The 23676-nt window shown below is 48.0% G+C and overlaps 4 non-coding genes across 4 annotated transcripts; all 4 read right to left on the reverse strand.

Annotated features, from left to right (window-relative positions):
- Positions 1-11089: 11089 nt before the first annotated feature.
- Positions 11090-11164, reverse strand: Trnaa-agc (transfer RNA alanine (anticodon AGC)). Its single transcript has one exon. It is a non-coding gene; the product is annotated as a tRNA-Ala (tRNA).
- A 2998-nt stretch (positions 11165-14162) lies between these two features.
- On the reverse strand, positions 14163-14237 carry Trnaa-agc (transfer RNA alanine (anticodon AGC)). Its single transcript has one exon. It is a non-coding gene; the product is annotated as a tRNA-Ala (tRNA).
- A 1467-nt stretch (positions 14238-15704) lies between these two features.
- Trnaa-agc (transfer RNA alanine (anticodon AGC)) lies at positions 15705-15779 on the reverse strand. Its single transcript has one exon. It is a non-coding gene; the product is annotated as a tRNA-Ala (tRNA).
- Positions 15780-23355: 7576 nt separating this feature from the next.
- On the reverse strand, positions 23356-23430 carry Trnaa-agc (transfer RNA alanine (anticodon AGC)). The gene has a single exon. It is a non-coding gene; the product is annotated as a tRNA-Ala (tRNA).
- Positions 23431-23676: the final 246 nt, after the last annotated feature.

The raw sequence follows: 23676 nt of genomic DNA on the forward strand, positions 1-23676 counted from the left end.
CACAGCACCTGAGGTAACAAGCACATCTCGAGCCCCATTGTGCTCTCCATTGTTCATGCCAACTCAGTGCCTCGCTCTTTGCTAATGTGTAAAACTCTTGTCGTCCTACTGCAAAACACTGGGACACAACAAGTTTCCGCGTCTCCATTGCACTGATCGTACTACGAATCGCTCCCCAAACTTGGCAATCACCCATGCAGATGACTTTTCCGACTTTAAACGACGCTCACGCTAGTGACAGCCTTATTTATAGTTCGACGTCGCGCCAAAGCGAATGAGCACATTTCGCCTACGGCTTAGGCCGCTCTCCTAGTGTGGCTGCTCTGTGTCTGCAGGCAGCGAGGGGCTGCAAGCTTCCTGTGTTCGCACCTATATCACCTGTGCTTCCTTGTCAGAGACAGACTATCGCAAAACATACAACTCGCTCCATGAATTGATTGCTACGGCATCTGTTATCAGCAGTCACAACCAGCAACACCAGTAGCAGCCGACTGCAGGCGAAGAATGGGAACGTGCAGTGGGATTTACGTGAAATCGGCGCAAGGCAGATCTTTCCGACGTAGGCCTGAGAATCTTATGGGAACATTTGTACTGTTTATAAATTAAGTGTAGGTGTGGGAGGAGGATGCTTCCTGCGCACGAATAAAAGCACGCTCGCCAATTGGGAATTATTCCACTTGCATGGCAAGGTGCGCATGTAGGTGTGTTAAAAATTCTGGAGGCGCTGGGTATCGATCCCAGTACCTCTCGCACGCTAAGCGAGCGCTCTACCATCTGAGCTTCGCCCATCCCCCCGTTAACTAGTAGTGCTACATACAGTCATATCAACGTCACAGACCCTTGCACTCCCATTATTCCGCAGACAAACACTACTCTCTATGTATCAGTGAGGGTGTCTTTCAGGTTTCATGCATTCTGTATCGAATCGTAGTTGGCCACAATGAAAGTGGCACGCATAACGTCGAAAATAGAGTTCAGACACCGCTCTGAGTAAGACGAACGTGTTGTCCACTCTCTAGACTTCAATGACGTTAAGCCGTGATACCTAAGACAGATCTGCACTCGATGACACCACGATAACAGCCGGTCCCCACACTTACATCTTGCTCTCCTTATGACAGTATACATCATATCAGTCTGTGACGCTGGTTTTGCAACTTCTTGCGTGCGTTTATGTTCGCCGCGACCAACACTTACCATGTACTGACCACAAAACATGGAGGAGCCGGGGCTTGAACCCGAGACCGTTCACACGCTAAGCGAACGATCTGTCAACTTTTTTTTATTTTTTTTTATTTTTTATTTTTTTATTTTTTTTTTATTTTTTATTTTTTTTTTTTTTTTTTTTTGGGCCTCCCATCACCCCTTTTAGCCCATCCTTGCGCTCTCCATAATTCGCCTTCATCGGCGTCGGCTTCTCACGCCATGTACATAACCATAAACTGATGAGACAAGGGTAATCCCTTTATCGTGGAGAAACTAATGTACCCCTTCTTTGGGCTTATTGATAATGTGAAAAAAGAATGAAGTCTTCAGTAGGTAGAAACAGAAGTTATGTTCAGTTTGTTTCCTTCTTCATCGCTGTTTTTTGTTGTCACACTTAAAGCAAATAGGCTTCGTTGACAAAGAAACGTCAGAGGGCATTCCGAAACTGCCTCTTCTCTCTAAAAATGCTTAAAAAAACCATATTCGGTGAGAAGCAACTATTTATAATGGCTTCTTGAAAAATAAATTAATAAACGTTGAACTCAAAGAACGGCAATTCCGGTAAAAACTAAAATAATTTCTTTTTCTTTTTTTTTTTTTTTCCCACGATTGTAAAGTAAGTTAGTAGTGGTGAACACTCTCTTACGTTTGTCTTCTGTGTCCGCAGATATTTCTTGTTAATTCTTTTACATCAAGGTCTTGATTAAAAAATTTGCGTATGTTTCTTTATATTTACTAGTCTTCAGTAACATGTGATGCTCAGTTAGCAGATAGATCCAAGAATCCTCTTGGCTTTTCTCTTCCTTCGTGAAGAGGTAATGGACCGTTGCCGCTTTCAGCCAATTGACTGCGTTGCGTTTCGTGTTAGGAAAGGGTACATCATCCGGTGTCAAAAAGTCCGCAGGCGTTATAGCGTTAGGTGACGTTCGAAGGATGAGTGCCAGCTTTCGTCGGACATTCAGCCAGATATCTTTAACCTTGTCGCACACGAAACGATGTTCTTCGTTATCAATTAAACTACACGTTGCACACAAAGGCGAATCCGCTAAGTGGATCGAATGAAGTTTCGAGTTTGTGGCAACTTTCCTATTTACAACAAAGTACCATGTTGCTTTCAGATGAGTAGCTAAGTTACGGTTATGAATATTTGCCCATATCACTTTCCAGTTAGTACATGGATAGTTTTGTTCTATTTTGTCGTTCTTCTTTTCTCCCATCAATTTGCCATATATTTCTTTTACGTTTGTCATGTCTTTTTCCGGAATTCTTGAACGTAGGTAGCTATATTCTATTAAAAACCATCGTAAATGGTAAAGTCCGCTCGGTATGTGCTGCACATTAATGGGTGGAGAGAGGTCATCTGGAGCTATTTCAGATAGCAAGTGCGCGGCGATACAGCTGCCGGATTGTCTCCATTGTTGAAACGTATTGGAGATGTACAGAGCCTGCGACTTTTTAGTAACATTCGTTAAGTTTAAGCCGCCATTATTAGTGGCGAGCGTCAGAGTGTCATACTGGATTTTAAATATGTGGCCACGGCTCACAAAATAGCCTATTGCTGACATAATTTGTTTGGCTATGCCGGCGGGTATTGGCAGTATCTGGGCGACATAACTGACTTTGGAAGTAATAGAGACGTTCGCTAAAGACACTCTCTGAATTTCATTTAACTGTCGAATACTATGTGTCCGTACACTAGCTCGTATGGTAGTTAGTACTTGTCTATAGTTGGCCGCAATAGTTTGACGTATATTTTTTCGGAAATCAATGCCGAGACACTTCAAGGCTGTTAGCTCACGTAACTGACCGTGTGTGCGCATGCCAATGCCACATCCGATATTGAATATGCCGGACTTGGTTTTGTTTAACCTCGCGGCTGACGCTCGTTCGTATTTTTCTATTATGTGCATTGCCGTCTCGACTTCCGCTACATTCATAACGAGAAACCCAACATCGTCCGCATAAGCTTTACATATTATTTTGTTTCCTCGTATTTGCAATTCTTGTAACCGCTGAGTCAAGGTAGCGAGCAAAGGTTCGATGGCCATGGCAAAAAGTGCCATGGACAACGGACAACCTTGCCTGACGGAACATGCGATCTCGACTGGCCGGCTAGGCTGTCCATTTATGATGATTCTGGAGGAGTTATTCGTTACCAAACGTCGTATGAGGTCAACGAATCTCGGCGGAAAACCCATTGCGCCTATCGTTTTCAGGAGGTAGGAGTGGCTGATCCTGTCGAAGGCTTTATCGAAATCTAACGACACGATGGCACATTTTAGTCGACATACTTCTGCTATTGAAATTATGTCGCGGTAGTCGGACAGCGTCTGCTGAATTTTCCTACCCTTGCCCACGCTAGACTGATATGGGCCGGTGACGCTGGCCATTACATTTTTAAGTCTGTGGGCTAAGAGCCGCGAAAAAATTTTATAGTCACTGTTCAGCAGAGTGATTGGTCTCAAATTTCCAATTTTCTTGCCAGCCGATTTTTTTGCGATTAACACTATCATACCTTCGCGAAAATCTTTCGGTATCTCCTTATTGAGGTTCAGAAGTTCATTACAGATGCATGTTATTCTATGTTTTATATGTTCCCAGAAGACTTGATAAAATTCTGCTGGTATGCCGTCAGATCCAGGGGATTTATTTTTTGCACTTTGATAGACAGCATAGTGTACATCGTCTTCGGTCGCCTCCGCTATTAGAGCTTCCGCGTACGCGTTACCAACGCGTCCTTGCAGGTGGGTCAGTAAATCGTCCTGTGCTTTTTCGTCTACCTCTTTATGTGAAAACAAGTTGTCGAAATGGGTTAGTATTTCTGCTTTTATGTCGTTGTGCATTGTCAAGGTGGTTCCATTATCAGTTTTAAGCTCCGTCAGTATTTTGCGTAATCCTCGTTTAGTTTCACGAATCACATGATATACCGAAGTGGCTTCTTTTTGCGCCACAGTCTCTGCTCTTGACCTTATTTGGTATCCTTCAAGCTGTTGTCGCCTTAATGTCAGTATTTTTGCCTGGATTTTTTTTAATTCTCCCATGGTTCCCAATAGCTGTAGCACCTTGCAGGTAGAGTTCTCGGAGACAATGAAAGTAAAATTCTATCGTTCTTTTCCGCCAAAAGCTCTTCTCCCGGGAGTAGTTGATGAAACATCTCCGGATCTGAGGTTTGGCGCATTTGAGCCACCAATCCAAAGTCGAGTGGTAAGAGACGAGTTTGGTCTCGCAGGCTCTCCAAATGGTGAGAAAGGCTTCTCGACAGGCAGGATCTTTTAAGTGTGAAACATTAAGTTTCCATGGCCCTTTATATCGACAGGTTCCTTGTCGTTCCAAATTTAATGTGCATATATATGCAGCGTGGTCCGAAAAAACGGTTGGCCAAACTTCAGACTGCAGGATGCGGTGTTTCAGATTGGGCGAGACATATATTCGATCCAACCGGCTCGCTGAATGATTAGTGAGGTGGGTAAAGCCGGGTGCCGCGCCGTGCGTTTGCTCCCACGAATCAGTTAAACGGAGGTCGGTGACGATACGTTCCAGGTCCGGCGATTTGTTGTAGTTCGGAGTTTGGTCTTTGGCATGTATGACACTGTTAAAGTCGCCTCCAAGGATGGTATGGGTGCAGTGTACACCAAACAAAGGAACAATTCCCTCCTTAAAAAACTGTGCTCGTTGGCACCGATTGGTAGAACCAGATGGGGCATAGACATTAATAATCCTGGTGTTATAAAGCGTGCCGGCAATGCCTCTGCCGTTAGGCAGTTTTGTTACGTCTGTAATGACGACGCCCTCTTTGAAAAGAAATGCGGTACCCAAATCACATCCAATTCCAGGATTGACTATAGCATTATACCCCTGTATGAAGTCAAGTTCGATGTTTGTTACTTCTTGTAAAAACAAAATGTCCACATCAGCTGCATACAGGAAATCTTTTAAATTTTGTAAATTAACTGGGCTACAAATTTTATTGATGTTCAGCGTAGCGATCTTATAGGCCTGCAACGGAACTACGTTAGCCAAGACGGGAGTGTAATTAGGAAAAACTCTGGCAACATATCATTTCGAAAAAACATTAAGAAATCTGACACGAGAGACATGTGGACACAAGTCAGTAAAACCGATCAGACTAGAAATATTCATGACTTGGGAAGGGATCAGTCGGCTTCTCCGTGTCTGGGACAGTATCCGTCGCGGCGATGACATTCAAGACGACGTCATCTCGTGGTGTGGCCATCGTGGTGACTGTAACGGTTCCTGTGGTGTCCATAATTTCGTCCTCCTTTGTAGTGTCGTCGACATCGTCTGCCCACGGATTCGACAGCCCTGTCATCGGTTCGTCATTAAGTGGTGCACTATATTCAGGTGTTTGCTGGTGATTTTTATCTTCGGTTCGGGTAATTGCTACGTCATCGGAGGGCAAACTGGCAGAACCTGAGGTACTATCCAAGGACACAGGGTCTTCGTTAGATGACTGCTGATTGCACTGCAAGTTCTCAGATGCAGATTGACGTATTTTGCCCCCTATTTGCTTCGCCTGTTCACGCAGTTGTGGTGCAGTCTGCTCTGCACCTTGACGCGCGATCCTCCGTTTTTTAGATTTCTTGGGAGATGCGTCTCGTGGTGGACTTTGGACGGTACCTGAAGAAGCCTCAGGTTGCAAAGTAGCACTACTCGAAGTGATTGACGCCTGGTCTGATTTCAGTGCACTTGACGGGCTGTGGTCAGTGCCTAAGGCAGCTGCAGGATTCGGAGGAGCACCACTAGAAACGGCTGGTGGCGAGTCCGTTTTCTGTGCACCTGATACGCTTTTGATACCTCCTAAAGAAGCTCCTGAATGCAGAGGAGCATTACCCGAAGCGACTGAGGTCGCGTCCGTATCCATTGCCTCATTGGGCGATTCCACGGCGACAAGGGCAGGAGCAGATATGTCTTCGCAGGAGGGTTGTGTGTCTACAGATGCTACACCTGAGTCGGTCGGTTGGTCGGTCGCTTGTGGGTCGGTATTCGTAGTAACTTCGGGGGGCGCAGTGGCACTTGCAAAACCGCGCGCTACGGCGACATATGTCACGGGCAGCGTTGACATAGCAGGGTGCCTGACGGCATCGCCGGCAGGCAGTTGCGCCACTCGCCTTTGAACACAGTCTGCACGAACGTGGCCTGGTAAATTGCAGACAGCACACGTTTTCGGTTGGTCATCGTACATCACAACAGCTCTATATCCGCAGACGTTTATAAACGACGGAATGTGCTTCTGCAATTCGACTTTTACTTGGCGCACACCATTCAAAACAGGGAATTTGTGTGCAGCAGACCACCGTTCGGCAATATTACTCAAAACTTTCCCGTATGGAGCAATAACAGCATTTATCTGGTCACTTGTAATTTCAAAGGGAAGTTCAAAGACTCGCACGGTCCGAATACCTAGACCAGCATGGGCAACGGTAACCTCCCCAACATTTCCGTCAGCATGTTTAAATTTCAGAATTCCACCACAAGATCGAACTATCCTTTCACACAATTCTGGACTGGCAAGTTTCACGAAAACCACACTGTTCATAATCGAGAAATGTATGCCGATAATATCATCAAGTCCTATTTTAACATCATCCTCTAACCACTGTTCAACATCAAATGACCTCGGTCGGACAAAGTTGCGATCAAACGTGAATTTCAAAGTATCTTTTCGTTGCGGTTGCGACATCTCTTAATTCTTTTTCATGTCTACACAAATACTATAGACAGCGACGCGTTGCAGCAAGAGCAGAGACTTACCACGCGGAGCTAATGCAGCACAGCACACACCACGGCACGTCCGACCTCCAGCGCAGCCGCTGGCTGACTTCAACTGAGCTACAGCTACACACACGACCAAGCCTGGCTATTCTCCATTCTTTGCGACTCTGATGTGCACGGACACGATGGTTGGTTGGTTTGTAGCGGCGAAGGTACCAGAATACAAAGGCGCGGACACGTTCATATACACAAGAGTTCCAAGTAGTTTCGATGCTCTGGTATTACGAATGCAAATTCCGTCTGTTTTGAACGTCTTAAATTGAAAGGGCGGTCACAAATTGGTCCATTTCACTCCTTGTCGACAATCACACAGCACCTGAGGTAACAAGCACATCTCGAGCCCCATTGTGCTCTCCATTGTTCATGCCAACTCAGTGCCTCGCTCTTTGCTACTGTGTAAAACTCTTGTCGTCCAACTGCAAAACACTGGGACACAACAAGTTTCCGCGTCTCCATTGCACTGATCGTACTACGAATCGCTACCCAAACTTGGCAATCACCCATGCAGATGACTTTTCCGACTTTAAACGACGCTCACGCTAGTGACAGCCTTATTTATAGTTCGACGTCGCGCCAAAGCGAATGAGCACATTTCGCCTACGGCTTAGGCCGCTCTCCTAGTGTGGCTGCTCTGTGTCTGCAGGCAGCGAGGGGCTGCAAGCTTCCTGTGTTCGCACCTATATCACCTGTGCTTCCTTGTCAGAGACAGACTATCGCAAAACATACAACTCACTCCATGAATTGATTGCTACGGCATCTGTTATCAGCAGTCACAACCAGCAACACCAGTAGCAGCCGACTGCAGGCAAAGAATGGGAACGTGCAGTGGGATTTACGTGAAATCGGCGCAAGGCAGATCTTTCCGACGTAGGCCTGAGAATCTTATGGGAACATTTGTACTGTTTCTAAATTAAGTATAGGTGTGGGAGGAGGGTGCTTCCTGCGCACGAATAAAAGCACGCTCGCCAATTGGGAATTATTCCACTTGCATGGCAAGGTGCGCATGTAGGTGTGTTAAAAATTCTGGAGGCGCTGGGTATCGATCCCAGTACCTCTCACACGCTAAGCGAGCGCTCTACCATCTGAGCTACGCCCATCCCCCCGTTAACTAGTAGTGCTACATACAGTCATATCAACGTCACAGACCCTTGCACTCCCATTATTCCGCAGACAAACACTACTCTCTATGTATCAGTGAGGGTGTCTTTCAGGTTTCGTGCATTCTGTATCGAATCGTAGTTGGCCACAATGAAAGTGGCACGCATAACGTCGAAAATAGAGTTCAGACACCGCTCTGAGTAAGACGAACGTGTTGTCCACTCTCTAGACTTCAATGACGTTAAGCCGTGATACCTAAGACAGATCTGCACTCGATGACACCACGATAACAGCCGGTCCCCACACTTACATCTTGCTCTCCTTATGACAGTATACATCATATCAGTCTGTGACGCTGGTTTTGCAACTTCTTGCGTGCGTTTATGTTCGCCGCGACCAACACTTACCATGTACTGACCACAAAACATGGAGGAGCCGGGGCTTGAACCCGAGACCGTTCACACGCTAAGCGAACGATCTGTCAACTGAGCTACAGCTACACACACGACCAAGCCTGGCTATTCTCCATTCTTTGCGACTCTGATGTGCACGGACACGATGGTTGGTTGGTTTGTAGCGGCGAAGGTACCAGAATACAAAGGCGCGGACACGTTCATATACACAAGAGTTCCAAGTAGTTTCGATGTTCTGGTATTACGAATGCAAATTCCGTCTGTTTTGAACGTCTTAAATTGAAAGGGCGGTCACAAATTGGTCCATTTCACTCCTTGTCGACAATCACACAGCACCTGAGGTAACAAGCACATCTCGAGCCCCATTGTGCTCTCCATTGTTCATGCCAACTCAGTGCCTCGCTCTTTGCTACTGTGTAAAACTCTTGTCGTCCAACTGCAAAACACTGGGACACAACAAGTTTCCGCGTCTCCATTGCACTGATCGTACTACGAATCGCTCCCCAAACTTGGCAATCACCCATGGAGATGACTTTTCCGACTTTACACGACGCCCACGCAACGCTCACGCTAGTGACAGCCTTATTTATAGTTCGACGTCGCGCCAAAGCGAATGAGCACATTTCGCCTACGGCTTAGGCCGCTCTCCTAGTGTGGCTGCTCTGTGTCTGCAGGCAGCGAGGGGCTGCAAGCTTCCTGTGTTCGCACCTATATCACCTGTGCTTCCTTGTCAGAGACAGACTATCGCAAAACATACAACTCACTCCATGAATTGATTGCTACGGCATCTGTTATCAGCAGTCACAACCAGCAACACCAGTAGCAGCCGACTGCAGGCAAAGAATGGGAACGTGCAGTGGGATTTACGTGAAATCGGCGCAAGGCAGATCTTTCCGACGTAGGCCTGAGAATCTTATGGGAACATTTGTACTGTTTCTAAATTAAGTGTAGGTGTGGGAGGAGGGTGCTTCCTGCGCACGAATAAAAGCACGCTCGCCAATTGGGAATTATTCCACTTGCGGTAAGCATGTAGGTGTGTTAAAAATTCTGGAGGCGCTGGGTATCGATCCCAGTACCTCTCGCACGCTAAGCGAGCGCTCTACCATCTGGGCTACGCCCATCCACCCGTTAACTAGTAGTGCTACATACAGTCATATCAACGTCACAGACCCTTGCACTCCCATTATTCCGCAGACAAACACTACTCTCTATGTATCAGTGAGGGTGTCTTTCAGGTTTCGTGCATTCTGTATCGAATCGTAGTTGGCCACAATGAAAGTGGCACGCATAACGTCGAAAATAGAGTTCAGACACCGCTCTGAGTAAGACGAACGTGTTGTCCACTCTCTAGACTTCAATGACGTTAAGCCGTGATACCTAAGACAGATCTGCACTCGATGACACCACGATAACAGCCGGTCCCCACACTTACATCTTGCTCTCCTTATGACAGTATACATCATATCAGTCTGTGACGCTGGTTTTGCAACTTCTTGCGTGCGTTTATGTTCGCCGCGACCAACACTTACCATGTACTGACCACAAAACATGGAGGAGCCGGGGCTTGAACCCGAGACCGTTCACACGCTAAGCGAACGATCTGTCAACTGAGCTACAGCTACACACACGACCAAGCCTGGCTATTCTCCATTCTTTGCGACTCTGATGTGCACGGACACGATGGTTGGTTGGTTTGTAGCGGCGAAGGTACCAGAATACAAAGGCGCGGACACGTTCATATACACAAGAGTTCCAAGTAGTTTCGATGCTCTGGTATTACGAATGCAAATTCCGTCTGTTTTGAACGTCTTAAATTGAAAGGGCGGTCACAAATTGGACCATTTCACTCCTTGTCGACAATCACACAGCACCTGAGGTAACAAGCACATCTCGAGCCCCATTGTGCTCTCCATTGTTCATGCCAACTCAGTGCCTCGCTCTTTGCTACTGTGTAAAACTCTTGTCGTCCAACTGCAAAACACTGGGACACAACAAGTTTCCGCGTCTCCATTGCACTGATCGTACTACGAATCGCTCCCCAAACTTGGCAATCACCCATGCAGATGACTTTTCCGACTTTAAACGACGCTCACGCTAGTGACAGCCTTATTTATAGTTCGACGTCGCGCCGAAGCGAATGAGCACATTTCGCCTACGGCTTAGGCCGCTCTCCTAGTGTGGCTGCTCTGTGTCTGCAGGCAGCGAGGGGCTGCAAGCTTCCTGTGTTCGCACCTATATCACCTGTGCTTCCTTGTCAGAGACAGACTATCGCAAAACATACAACTCACTCCATGAATTGATTGCTACGGCATCTGTTATCAGCAGTCACAACCAGCAACACCAGTAGCAGCCGACTGCAGGCAAAGAATGGGAACGTGCAGTGGGATTTACGTGAAATCGGCGCAAGGCAGATCTTTCCGACGTAGGCCTGAGAATCTTATGGGAACATTTGTACTGTTTCTAAATTAAGTGTAGGTGTGGGAGGAGGGTGCTTCCTACGCACGAATAAAAGCACGCTCGCCAATTGGGAATTATTCCACTTGCATGGCAAGGTGCGCATGTAGGTGTGTTAAAAATTCTGGAGGCGCTGGGTATCGATCCCAGTACCTCTCGCACGCTAAGCGAGCGCTCTACCATCTGAGCTACGCCCATCCCCCCGTTAACTAGTAGTGCTACATACAGTCATATCAACGTCAGAGACCCTTGCACTCCCATTATTCCGCAGACAAACACTACTCTCTATGTATCAGTGAGGGTGTCTTTCAGGTTTCATGCATTCTGTATCGAATCGTAGTTGGCCACAATGAAAGTGGCACGCATAACGTCGAAAATAGAGTTCAGACACCGCTCTGAGTAAGACGAACGTGTTGTCCACTCTCTAGACTTCAATGACGTTAAGCCGTGATACCTAAGACAGATCTGCACTCGATGACACCACGATAACAGCCGGTTCCCACACTCACATCTTGCTCTCCTTATGACAGTATACATCATATCAGTCTGTGACGCTTGTTTTGCAACTTCTTGCGTGCGTTTATGTTCGCCGCGACCAACACTTACCATGTACTGACCACAAAACATGGAGGAGCCGGGGCTTGAACCCGAGACCGTTCACACGCTAAGCGAACGATCTGCCAACTGAGCTACAGCTACACACACGACCAAGCCTGGCTATTCTCCATTCTTTGCGACTCTGATGTGCACGGACACGATGTTTGGTTGGTTTGTAGCGGCGAAGGTACCAGAATACAAAGGCGCGGACACGTTCATATACACAAGAGTTCCAAGTAGTTTCGATGCTCTGGTATTACGAATGCAAATTCCGTCTGCTTTGAACGTCTTAAATTGAAAGGGCGGTCACAAATTGGTCAATTTCACTCCTTGTCGACAATCACACAGCACCTGAGGTAACAAGCACATCTCGAGCCCCATTGTGCTCTCCATTGTTCATGCCAACTCAGTGCCTCGCTCTTTGCTACTGTGTAAAACTCTTGTCGTCCAACTGCAAAACACTGGGACACAACAAGTTTCCGCGTCTCCATTGCACTGATCGTACTACGAATCGCTCCCCAAACTTGGCAATCACCCATGCAGATGACTTTTCCGACTTCACACGACGCTCACGCAACGCTCACGCTAGTGACAGCCTTATTTATAGTTTGACGTCGCGCCAAAGCGAATGAGCACATTTCGCCTACGGCTTAGGCCGCTCTCCTAGTGTAGCTGCTCTGTGTCTGCAGGCAGCGAGGGGCTGCAAGCTTCCTGTGTTCGCACCTATATCACCTGTGCTTCCTTGTCAGAGACAGACTATCGCAAAACATACAACTCGCTCCATGAATTGATTGCTACGGCATCTGTTATCAGCAGTCACAACCAGCAACACCAGTAGCAGCCGACTGCAGGCAAAGAATGGGAACGTGCAGTGGGATTTACGTGAAATCGGCGCAAGGCAGATCTTTCCGACGTAGGCCTGAGAATCTTATGGGAACATTTGTACTGTTTCTAAATTAAGTGTAGGTGTGGGAGGAGGGTGCTTCCTGCGCACGAATAAAAGCACGCTCGCCAATTGGGAATTATTCCACTAGCGTGGCAAGGTGCGCATGTAGGTGTGTTACAAATTCTGGAGGCGCTGGGTATCGATCCCAGTACCTCTCGCACGCTAAGCGAGCGCTCTACCATCAGAGCTACGCCCATCCCCCCGTTAACTAGTAGTGCTACATACAGTCATATCAACGTCACAGACCCTTGCACTCCCATTATTCCGCAGACAAACACTACTCTCTATGTATCAGTGAGGGTGTCTTTCAGGTTTCGTGCATTCTGTATCGAATCGTAGTTGGCCACAATGAAAGTGGCACGCATAACGTCGAGAATAGAGTTCAGACACCGCTCTGAGTAAGACGAACGTGTTGTCCACTCTCTAGACTTCAATGACGTTAAGCCGTGATACCTAAGACAGATCTGCACTCGATGACACCACGATAACAGCCGGTCCCCACACTTACATCTTGCTCTCCTTATGACAGTATACATCATATCAGTCTGTGACGCTTGTTTTGCAACTTCTTGCGTGCGTTTATGTTCGCCGCGACCAACACTTACCATGTACTGACCACAAAACATGGAGGAGCCGGGGCTTGAACCCGAGACCGTTCACACGCTAAGCGAACGATCTGTCAACTGAGCTACAGCTACACACACGACCAAGCCTGGCTATTCTCCATTCTTTGCGACTCTGATGTGCACGGACACGATGGTTGGTTGGTTTGTAGCGGCGAAGGTACCAGAATACAAAGGCGCGGACACGTTCATATACACAAGAGTTCCAAGTAGTTTCGATGCTCTGGTATTACGAATGCAAATTCCGTCTGTTTTGAACGTCTTAAATTGAAAGGGCGGTCACAAATTGGTCCATTTCACTCCTTGTCGACAATCACACAGCACCTGAGGTAACAAGCACATCTCGAGCCCCATTGTGCTCTCCATTGTTCATGCCAACTCAGTGCCTCGCTCTTTGCTACTGTGTAAAACTCTTGTCGTCCAACTGCAAAACACTGGGACACAACAAGTTTCCGCGTCTCCATTGCACTGATCGTACTACGAATCGCTCCCCAAACTTGGCAATCACCCATGCAGATGACTTTTCCGACTTTACACGACGCTCACGCTAGTGACAGCCTTATTTATAGTTCGACGTCGCGCCAAAGCGAATGAGCACATTTCGCCTACGGCTTAGGCCGCTCTCCTAGTGTGGCTGCTCTGTGTCTGCAGGCAGCGAGGGGCTGCAAGCTTCCTGTGTTCGCACCTATATCACCTGTGCTTCCTTGTCAGAGACAGACTATCGCAAAACATACAACTCGCTCCATGAATTGATTGCTACGGCATCTGTTATCAGCAGTCACAACCAGCAACACCAGTAGCAGCCGACTGCAGGCAAAGAATGGGAACGTGCAGTGGGATTTACGTGAAATCGGCGCAAGGCAGATCTTTCCGACGTAGGCCTGAGAATCTTATGGGAACATTTGTACTGTTTCTAAATTAAGTGTAGGTGTGGGAGGAGGGTGCTTCCTGCGCACGAATATAAGCACGCTCGCCAATTGGGAATTATTCCACTAGCGTGGCAAGGTGCGCATGTAGGTGTGTTAAAAATTCTGGAGGCGCTGGGTATCGATCCCAGTACCTCTCGCACGCTAAGCGAGCGCTCTACCATCTGAGCTACGCCCATCCCCCCGTTAACTAGTAGTGCTACATACAGTCATATCAACGTCACAGACCCTTGCACTCCCATTATTCCGCAGACAAACACTACTCTCTATGTATCAGTGAGGGTGTCTTTCAGGTTTCGTGCATTCTGTATCGAATCGTAGTTGGCCACAATGAAAGTGGCACGCATAACGTCGAAAATAGAGTTCAGACACCGCTCTGAGTAAGACGAACGTGTTGTCCACTCTCTAGACTTCAATGACGTTAAGCCGTGATACCTAAGACAGATCTGCACTCGATGACACCACGATAACAGCCGGTCCCCACACTTACATCTTGCTCTCCTTATGACAGTATACATCATATCAGTCTGTGACGCTTGTTTTGCAACTTCTTGCGTGCGTTTATGTTCGCCGCGACCAACACTTACCATGTACTGACCACAAAACATGGAGGAGCCGGGGCTTGAACCCGAGACCGTTCACACGCTAAGCGAACGATCTGTCAACTGAGCTACAGCTACACACACGACCAAGCCTGGCTATTCTCCATTCTTTGCGACTCTGATGTGCACGGACACGATGGTTGGTTGGTTTGTAGCGGCGAAGGTACCAGAATGCAAAGGCCCGGACACGTTCATATACACAAGAGTTCCAAGTAGTTTCGATGCTCTGGTATTACGAATGCAAATTCCGTCTGTTTTGAACGTCTTAAATTGAAAGGGCGGTCACAAATTGGTCCATTTCACTCCTTGTCGACAATCACACAGCACCTGAGGTAACAAGCACATCTCGAGCCCCATTGTGCTCTCCATTGTTCATGCCAACTCAGTGCCTCGCTCTTTGCTACTGTGTAAAACTCTTGTCGTCCAACTGCAAAACACTGGGACACAACAAGTTTCCGCGTCTCCATTGCACTGATCGTACTACGAATCGCTCCCCAAACTTGGCAATCACCCATGCAGATGACTTTTCCGACTTTACACGACGCCCACGCAACGCTCACGCTAGTGACAGCCTTATTTATAGTTCGACGTCGCGCCAAAGCGAATGAGCACATTTCGCCTACGGCTTAGGCCGCTCTCCTAGTGTGGCTGCTCTGTGTCTGCAGGCAGCGAGGGGCTGCAAGCTTCCTGTGTTCGCACCTATATCACCTGTGCTTCCTTGTCAGAGACAGACTATCGCAAAACATACAACTCACTCCATGAATTGATTGCTACGGCATCTGTTATCAGCAGTCACAACCAGCAACACCAGTAGCAGCCGACTGCAGGCAAAGAATGGGAACGTGCAGTGGGATTTACGTGAAATCGGCGCAAGGCAGATCTTTCCGACGTAGGCCTGAGAATCTTATGGGAACATTTGTACTGTTTCTAAATTAAGTGTAGGTGTGGGAGGAGGGTGCTTCCTGCGCACGAATAAAAGCACGCTCGCCAATTGGGAATTATTCCACTAGCATGGCAAGGTGCGCATGTAGGTGTGTTAAAAATTCTGGAGGCGCTGGGTATCGATCCCAGTACCTCTCGCACGCTAAGCGAGCGCTCTACCACCTGAGCTACGCCCATCCCCCCGTTAACTAGTAGTGCTACATACAGTCATATCAACGTCACAGACCCTTGCACTCCCATTATTCCGCAGACAAACACTACTCTCTATGTATCAGTGAGGGTGTCTTTCAGGTTTCGTGCATTCTGTATCGAATCGTAGTTGGCCACAATGAAAGTGGCACGCATAACGTCGAAAATAGAGTTCAGACACCGCTCTGAGTAAGACGAACGTGTTGTCCACTCTCTAGACTTCAATGACGTTAAGCCGTGATACCTAAGACAGATCTGCACTCGATGACACCACGATAACAGCCGGTCCCCACACTTACATCTTGCTCTCCTTATGACAGTATATATCATATCAGTCTGTGACGCTGGTTTTGCAACTTCTAGCGTGCGTTTATGTTCGCCGCCATCAACACTTACCATGTACTGACCACAAAACATGGAGGAGCCGGGGCTTGAACCCGAGACCGTTCACACGCTAAGAGAACGATCTGTCAACTGAGCTACAGCTACACACACGACCAAGCCTGGCTATTCTCCATTCTTTGCGACTCTGATGTGCACGGACACGATGGTTGGTTGGTTTGTAGCGGCGAAGGTACCAGAATACAAAGGCGCGGACACGTTCATATACACAAGAGTTCCAAGTAGTTTCGATGCTCTGGTATTACGAATGCAAATTCCGTCTGTTTTGAACGTCTTAAATTGAAAGGGCGGTCACAAATTGGTCCATTTCACTCCTTGTCGACAATCACACAGCACCTGAGGTAACAAGCACATCTCGAGCCCCATTGTGCTCTCCATTGTTCATGCCAACTCAGTGCCTCGCTCTTTGCTACTGTGTAAAACTCTTGTCGTCCAACTGCAAAACACTAGGACACAACAAGTTTCCGCGTCTCCATTGCACTGATCGTACTACGAATCGCTCCCCAAACTTGGCAATCACCCATGCAGATGACTTTTCCGACTTTACACGACGCTCACGCTAGTGACAGCCTTATTTATAGTTCGACGTCGCGCCAAAGCGAATGAGCACATTTCGCCTACGGCTTAGGCCGCTCTCCTAGTGTGGCTGCTCTGTGTCTGCAGGCAGCGAGGGGCTGCAAGCTTCCTGTGTTCGCACCTATATCACCTGTGCTTCCTTGTCAGAGACAGACTATCGCAAAACATACAACTCACTCCATGAATTGATTGCTACGGCATCTGTTATCAGCAGTCACAACCAGCAACACCAGTAGCAGCCGACTGCAGGCAAAGAATGGGAACGTGCAGTGGGATTTACGTGAAATCGGCGCAAGGCAGATCTTTCCGACGTAGGCCTGAGAATCTTATGGGAACATTTGTACTGTTTCTAAATTAAGTGTAGGTGTGGGAGGAGGGTGCTTCCTGCGCACGAATAAAAGCACGCTCGCCAATTGGGAATTATTCCACTAGCATGGCAAGGTGCGCATGTAGGTGTGTTAAAAATTCTGGAGGCGCTGGTATCGATCCCAGTACCTCTCGCACGCTAAGCGAGCGCTCTACCACCTGAGCTACGCCCATCCCCCCGTTAACTAGTAGTGCTACATACAGTCATATCAACGTCAGAGACCCTTGCACTCCCATTATTCCGCAGACAAACACTACTCTCTATGTATCAGTGAGGGTGTCTTTCAGGTTTCGTGCATTCTGTATCGAATCGTAGTTGGCCACAATGAAAGTGGCACGCATAACGTCGAAAATAGAGTTCAGACACCGCTCTGAGTAAGACGAACGTGTTGTCCACTCTCTAGACTTCAATGACGTTAAGCCGTGATACCTAAGACAGATCTGCACTCGATGACACCACGATAACAGCCGGTCCCCACACTTACATCTTGCTCTCCTTATGACAGTATATATCATATCAGTCTGTGACGCTGGTTTTGCAACTTCTAGCGTGCGTTTATGTTCGCCGCGATCAACACTTACCATGTACTGACCACAAAACATGGAGGAGCCGGGGCTTGAACCCGAGACCGTTCACACGCTAAGCGAACGATCTGTCAACTGAGCTACAGCTACACACACGACCAAGCCTGGCTATTCTCCATTCTTTGCGACTCTGATGTGCACGGACACGATGGTTGGTTGGTTTGTAGCGGCGAAGGTACCAGAATACAAAGGCGCGGACACGTTCATATACACAAGAGTTCCAAGTAGTTTCGATGCTCTGGTATTACGAATGCAAATTCCGTCTGTTTTGAACGTCTTAAATTGAAAGGGCGGTCACAAATTGGTCCATTTCACTCCTTGTCGACAATCACACAGCACCTGAGGTAACAAGCACATCTCGAGCCCCATTGTGCTCTCCATTGTTCATGCCAACTCAGTGCCTCGCTCTTTGCTACTGTGTAAAACTCTTGTCGTCCAACTGCAAAACACTGGGACACAACAAGTTTCCGCGTCTCCATTGCACTGATCGTACTACGAATCGCTCCCCAAACTTGGCAATCACCCATGCAGATGACTTTTCCGACTTTACACGACGCTCACGCTAGTGACAGCCTTATTTATAGTTCGACGTCGCGCCAAAGCGAATGAGCACATTTCGCCTACGGCTTAGGCCGCTCTCCTAGTGTGGCTGCTCTGTGTCTGCAGGCAGCGAGGGGCTGCAAGCTTCCTGTGTTCGCACCTATATCACCTGTGCTTCCTTGTCAGAGACAGACTATCGCAAAACATACAACTCACTCCATGAATTGATTGCTACGGCATCTGTTATCAGCAGTCACAACCAGCAACACCAGTAGCAGCCGACTGCAGGCAAAGAATGGGAACGTGCAGTGGGATTTACGTGAAATCGGCGCAAGGCAGATCTTTCCGACGTAGGCCTGAGAATCTTATGGGAACATTTGTACTGTTTCTAAATTAAGTGTAGGTGTGGGAGGAGGGTGCTTCCTGCGCACGAATAAAAGCACGCTCGCCAATTGGGAATTATTCCACTTGCATGGCAAGGTGCGCATGTAGGTGTGTTAAAAATTCTGGAGGCGCTGGGTATCGATCCCAGTACCTCTAGGCGCTAAGCGAGCGCTCTACCATCTGAGCTACGCCCATCCCCCCGTTAACTAGTAGTGCTACATACAGTCATATCAACGTCACAGACCCTTGCACTCCCATTATTCCGCAGAAAAACACTACTCTCTATGTATCAGTGAGGGTGTCTTTCAGGTTTCGTGCATTCTGTATCGAATCGTAGTTGGTCACAATGAAAGTGGCACGCATAACGTCGAAAATAGAGTTCAGACACCGCTCTGAGTAAGACGAACGTGTTGTCCACTCTCTAGACTTCAATGACGTTAAGCCGTGATACCTAAGACAGATCTGCACTCGATGACACCACGATAACAGCCGGTCCCCACACTTACATCTTGCTCTCCTTATGACAGTATACATCATATCAGTCTGTGACGCTTGTTTTGCAACTTCTTGCGTGCGTTTATGTTCGCCGCGACCAACACTTACCATGTACTGACCACAAAACATGGAGGAGCCGGGGCTTGAACCCGAGACCGTTCACACGCTAAGCGAACGATCTGTCAACTGTGCTACAGCTACACACACGACCAAGCCTGGCTATTCTCCATTCTTTGCGACTCTGATGTGCACGGACATGATGGTTGGTTGGTTTGTAGCGGCGAAGGTACCAGAATACAAAGGCGCGGACACGTTCATATACACAAGAGTTCCAAGTAGTTTCGATGCTCTGGTATTACGAATGCAAATTCCGTCTGTTTTGAACGTCTTAAATTGAAAGGGCGGTCACAAATTGGTCCATTTCACTCCTTGTCGACAATCACACAGCACCTGAGGTAACAAGCACATCTCGAGCCCCATTGTGCTCTCCATTGTTCATGCCAACTCAGTGCCTCGCTCTTTGCTACTGTGTAAAACTCTTGTCGTCCAACTGCAAAACACTGGGACACAACAAGTTTCCGCGTCTCCATTGCACTGATCGTACTACGAATCGCTCCCCAAACTTGGCAATCACCCATGCAGATGACTTTTCCGACTTTACACGACGCTCACGCTAGTGACAGCCTTATTTATAGTTCGACGTCGCGCCAAAGCGAATGAGCACATTTCGCCTACGGCTTAGGCCGCTCTCCTAGTGTGGCTGCTCTGTGTCTGCAGGCAGCGAGGGGCTGCAAGCTTCCTGTGTTCGCACCTATATCACCTGTGCTTCCTTGTCAGAGACAGACTATCGCAAAACATACAACTCACTCCATGAATTGATTGCTACGGCATCTGTTATCAGCAGTCACAACCAGCAACACCAGTAGCAGCCGACTGCAGGCAAAGAATGGGAACGTGCAGTGGGATTTACGTGAAATCGGCGCAAGGCAGATCTTTCCGACGTAGGCCTGAGAATCTTATGGGAACATTTGTACTGTTTCTAAATTAAGTGTAGGTGTGGGAGGAGGGTGCTTCCTGCGCACGAATAAAAGCACGCTCGCCAATTGGGAATTATTCCACTAGCATGGCAAGGTGCGCATGTAGGTGTGTTAAAAATTCTGGAGGCGCTGGTATCGATCCCAGTACCTCTCGCACGCTAAGCGAGCGCTCTACCACCTGAGCTACGCCCATCCCCCCGTTAACTAGTAGTGCTACATACAGTCATATCAACGTCACAGACCCTTGCACTCCCATTATTCCGCAGACAAACACTACTCTCTATGTATCAGTGAGGGTGTCTTTCAGGTTTCGTGCATTCTGTATCGAATCGTAGTTGGCCACAATGAAAGTGGCACGCATAACGTCGAAAATAGAGTTCAGACACCGCTCTGAGTAAGACGAACGTGTTGTCCACTCTCTAGACTTCAATGACGTTAAGCCGTGATACCTAAGACAGATCTGCACTCGATGACACCACGATAACAGCCGGTCCCCACACTTACATCTTGCTCTCCTTATGACAGTATATATCATATCAGTCTGTGACGCTGGTTTTGCAACTTCTAGCGTGCGTTTATGTTCGCCGCGATCAACACTTACCATGTACTGACCACAAAACATGGAGGAGCCGGGGCTTGAACCCGAGACCGTTCACACGCTAAGCGAACGATCTGTCAACTGAGCTACAGCTACACACACGACCAAGCCTGGCTATTCTCCATTCTTTGCGACTCTGATGTGCACGGACACGATGGTTGGTTGGTTTGTAGCGGCGAAGGTACCAGAATACAAAGGCGCGGACACGTTCATATACACAAGAGTTCCAAGTAGTTTCGATGCTCTGGTATTACGAATGCAAATTCCGTCTGTTTTGAACGTCTTAAATTGAAAGGGCGGTCACAAATTGGTCCATTTCACTCCTTGTCGACAATCACACAGCACCTGAGGTAACAAGCACATCTCGAGCCCCATTGTGCTCTCCATTGTTCATGCCAACTCAGTGCCTCGCTCTTTGCTACTGTGTAAAACTCTTGTCGTCCAACTGCAAAACACTGGGACACAACAAGTTTCCGCGTCTCCATTGCACTGATCGTACTACGAATCGCTCCCCAAACTTGGCAATCACCCATGCAGATGACTTTTCCGACTTTACACGACGCTCACGCTAGTGACAGCCTTATTTATAGTTCGACGTCGCGCCAAAGCGAATGAGCACATTTCGCCTACGGCTTAGGCCGCTCTCCTAGTGTGGCTGCTCTGTGTCTGCAGGCAGCGAGGGGCTGCAAGCTTCCTGTGTTCGCACCTATATCACCTGTGCTTCCTTGTCAGAGACAGACTATCGCAAAACATACAACTCACTCCATGAATTGATTGCTACGGCATCTGTTATCAGCAGTCACAACCAGCAACACCAGTAGCAGCCGACTGCAGGCAAAGAATGGGAACGTGCAGTGGGATTTACGTGAAATCGGCGCAAGGCAGATCTTTCCGACGTAGGCCTGAGAATCTTATGGGAACATTTGTACTGTTTCTAAATTAAGTGTAGGTGTGGGAGGAGGGTGCTTCCTGCGCACGAATAAAAGCACGCTCGCCAATTGGGAATTATTCCACTTGCATGGCAAGGTGCGCATGTAGGTGTGTTAAAAATTCTGGAGGCGCTGGGTATCGATCCCAGTACCTCTAGGCGCTAAGCGAGCGCTCTACCATCTGAGCTACGCCCATCCCCCCGTTAACTAGTAGTGCTACATACAGTCATATCAACGTCACAGACCCTTGCACTCCCATTATTCCGCAGAAAAACACTACTCTCTATGTATCAGTGAGGGTGTCTTTCAGGTTTCGTGCATTCTGTATCGAATCGTAGTTGGCCACAATGAAAGTGGCACGCATAACGTCGAAAATAGAGTTCAGACACCGCTCTGAGTAAGACGAACGTGTTGTCCACTCTCTAGACTTCAATGACGTTAAGCCGTGATACCTAAGACAGATCTGCACTCGATGACACCACGATAACAGCCGGTCCCCACACTTACATCTTGCTCTCCTTATGACAGTATACATCATATCAGTCTGTGACGCTTGTTTTGCAACTTCTTGCGTGCGTTTATGTTCGCCGCGACCAACACTTACCATGTACTGACCACAAAACATGGAGGAGCCGGGGCTTGAACCCGAGACCGTTCACACGCTAAGCGAACGATCTGTCAACTGTGCTACAGCTACACACACGACCAAGCCTGGCTATTCTCCATTCTTTGCGACTCTGATGTGCACGGACATGATGGTTGGTTGGTTTGTAGCGGCGAAGGTACCAGAATACAAAGGCGCGGACACGTTCATATACACAAGAGTTCCAAGTAGTTTCGATGCTCTGGTATTACGAATGCAAATTCCGTCTGTTTTGAACGTCTTAAATTGAAAGGGCGGTCACAAATTGGTCCATTTCACTCCTTGTCGACAATCACACAGCACCTGAGGTAACAAGCACATCTCGAGCCCCATTGTGCTCTCCATTGTTCATGCCAACTCAGTGCCTCGCTCTTTGCTACTGTGTAAAACTCTTGTCGTCCAACTGCAAAACACTGGGACACAACAAGTTTCCGCGTCTCCATTGCACTGATCGTACTACGAATCGCTCCCCAAACTTGGCAATCACCCATGCAGATGACTTTTCCGACTTTACACGACGCTCACGCTAGTGACAGCCTTATTTATAGTTCGACGTCGCGCCAAAGCGAATGAGCACATTTCGCCTACGGCTTAGGCCGCTCTCCTAGTGTGGCTGCTCTGTGTCTGCAGGCAGCGAGGGGCTGCAAGCTTCCTGTGTTCGCACCTATATCACCTGTGCTTCCTTGTCAGAGACAGACTATCGCAAAACATACAACTCACTCCATGAATTGATTGCTACGGCATCTGTTATCAGCAGTCACAACCAGCAACACCAGTAGCAGCCGACTGCAGGCAAAGAATGGGAACGTGCAGTGGGATTTACGTGAAATCGGCGCAAGGCAGATCTTTCCGACGTAGGCCTGAGAATCTTATGGGAACATTTGTACTGTTTCTAAATTAAGTGTAGGTGTGGGAGGAGGGTGCTTCCTGCGCACGAATAAAAGCACGCTCGCCAATTGGGAATTATTCCACTAGCATGGCAAGGTGCGCATGTAGGTGTGTTAAAAATTCTGGAGGCGCTGGGTATCGATCCCAGTACCTCTCGCACGCTAAGCGAGCGCTCTACCACCTGAGCTACGCCCATCCCCCCGTTAACTAGTAGTGCTACATACAGTCATATCAACGTCACAGACCCTTGCACTCCCATTATTCCGCAGACAAACACTACTCTCTATGTATCAGTGAGGGTGTCTTTCAGGTTTCGTGCATTCTGTATCGAATCGTAGTTGGCCACAATGAAAGTGGCACGCATAACGTCGAAAATAGAGTTCAGACACCGCTCTGAGTAAGACGAACGTGTTGTCCACTCTCTAGACTTCAATGACGTTAAGC

Source organism: Schistocerca gregaria, unplaced genomic scaffold (genome assembly GCF_023897955.1).
Source record: "Schistocerca gregaria isolate iqSchGreg1 unplaced genomic scaffold, iqSchGreg1.2 ptg000180l, whole genome shotgun sequence".
NCBI lineage: Eukaryota > Metazoa > Arthropoda > Insecta > Orthoptera > Acrididae > Schistocerca > Schistocerca gregaria.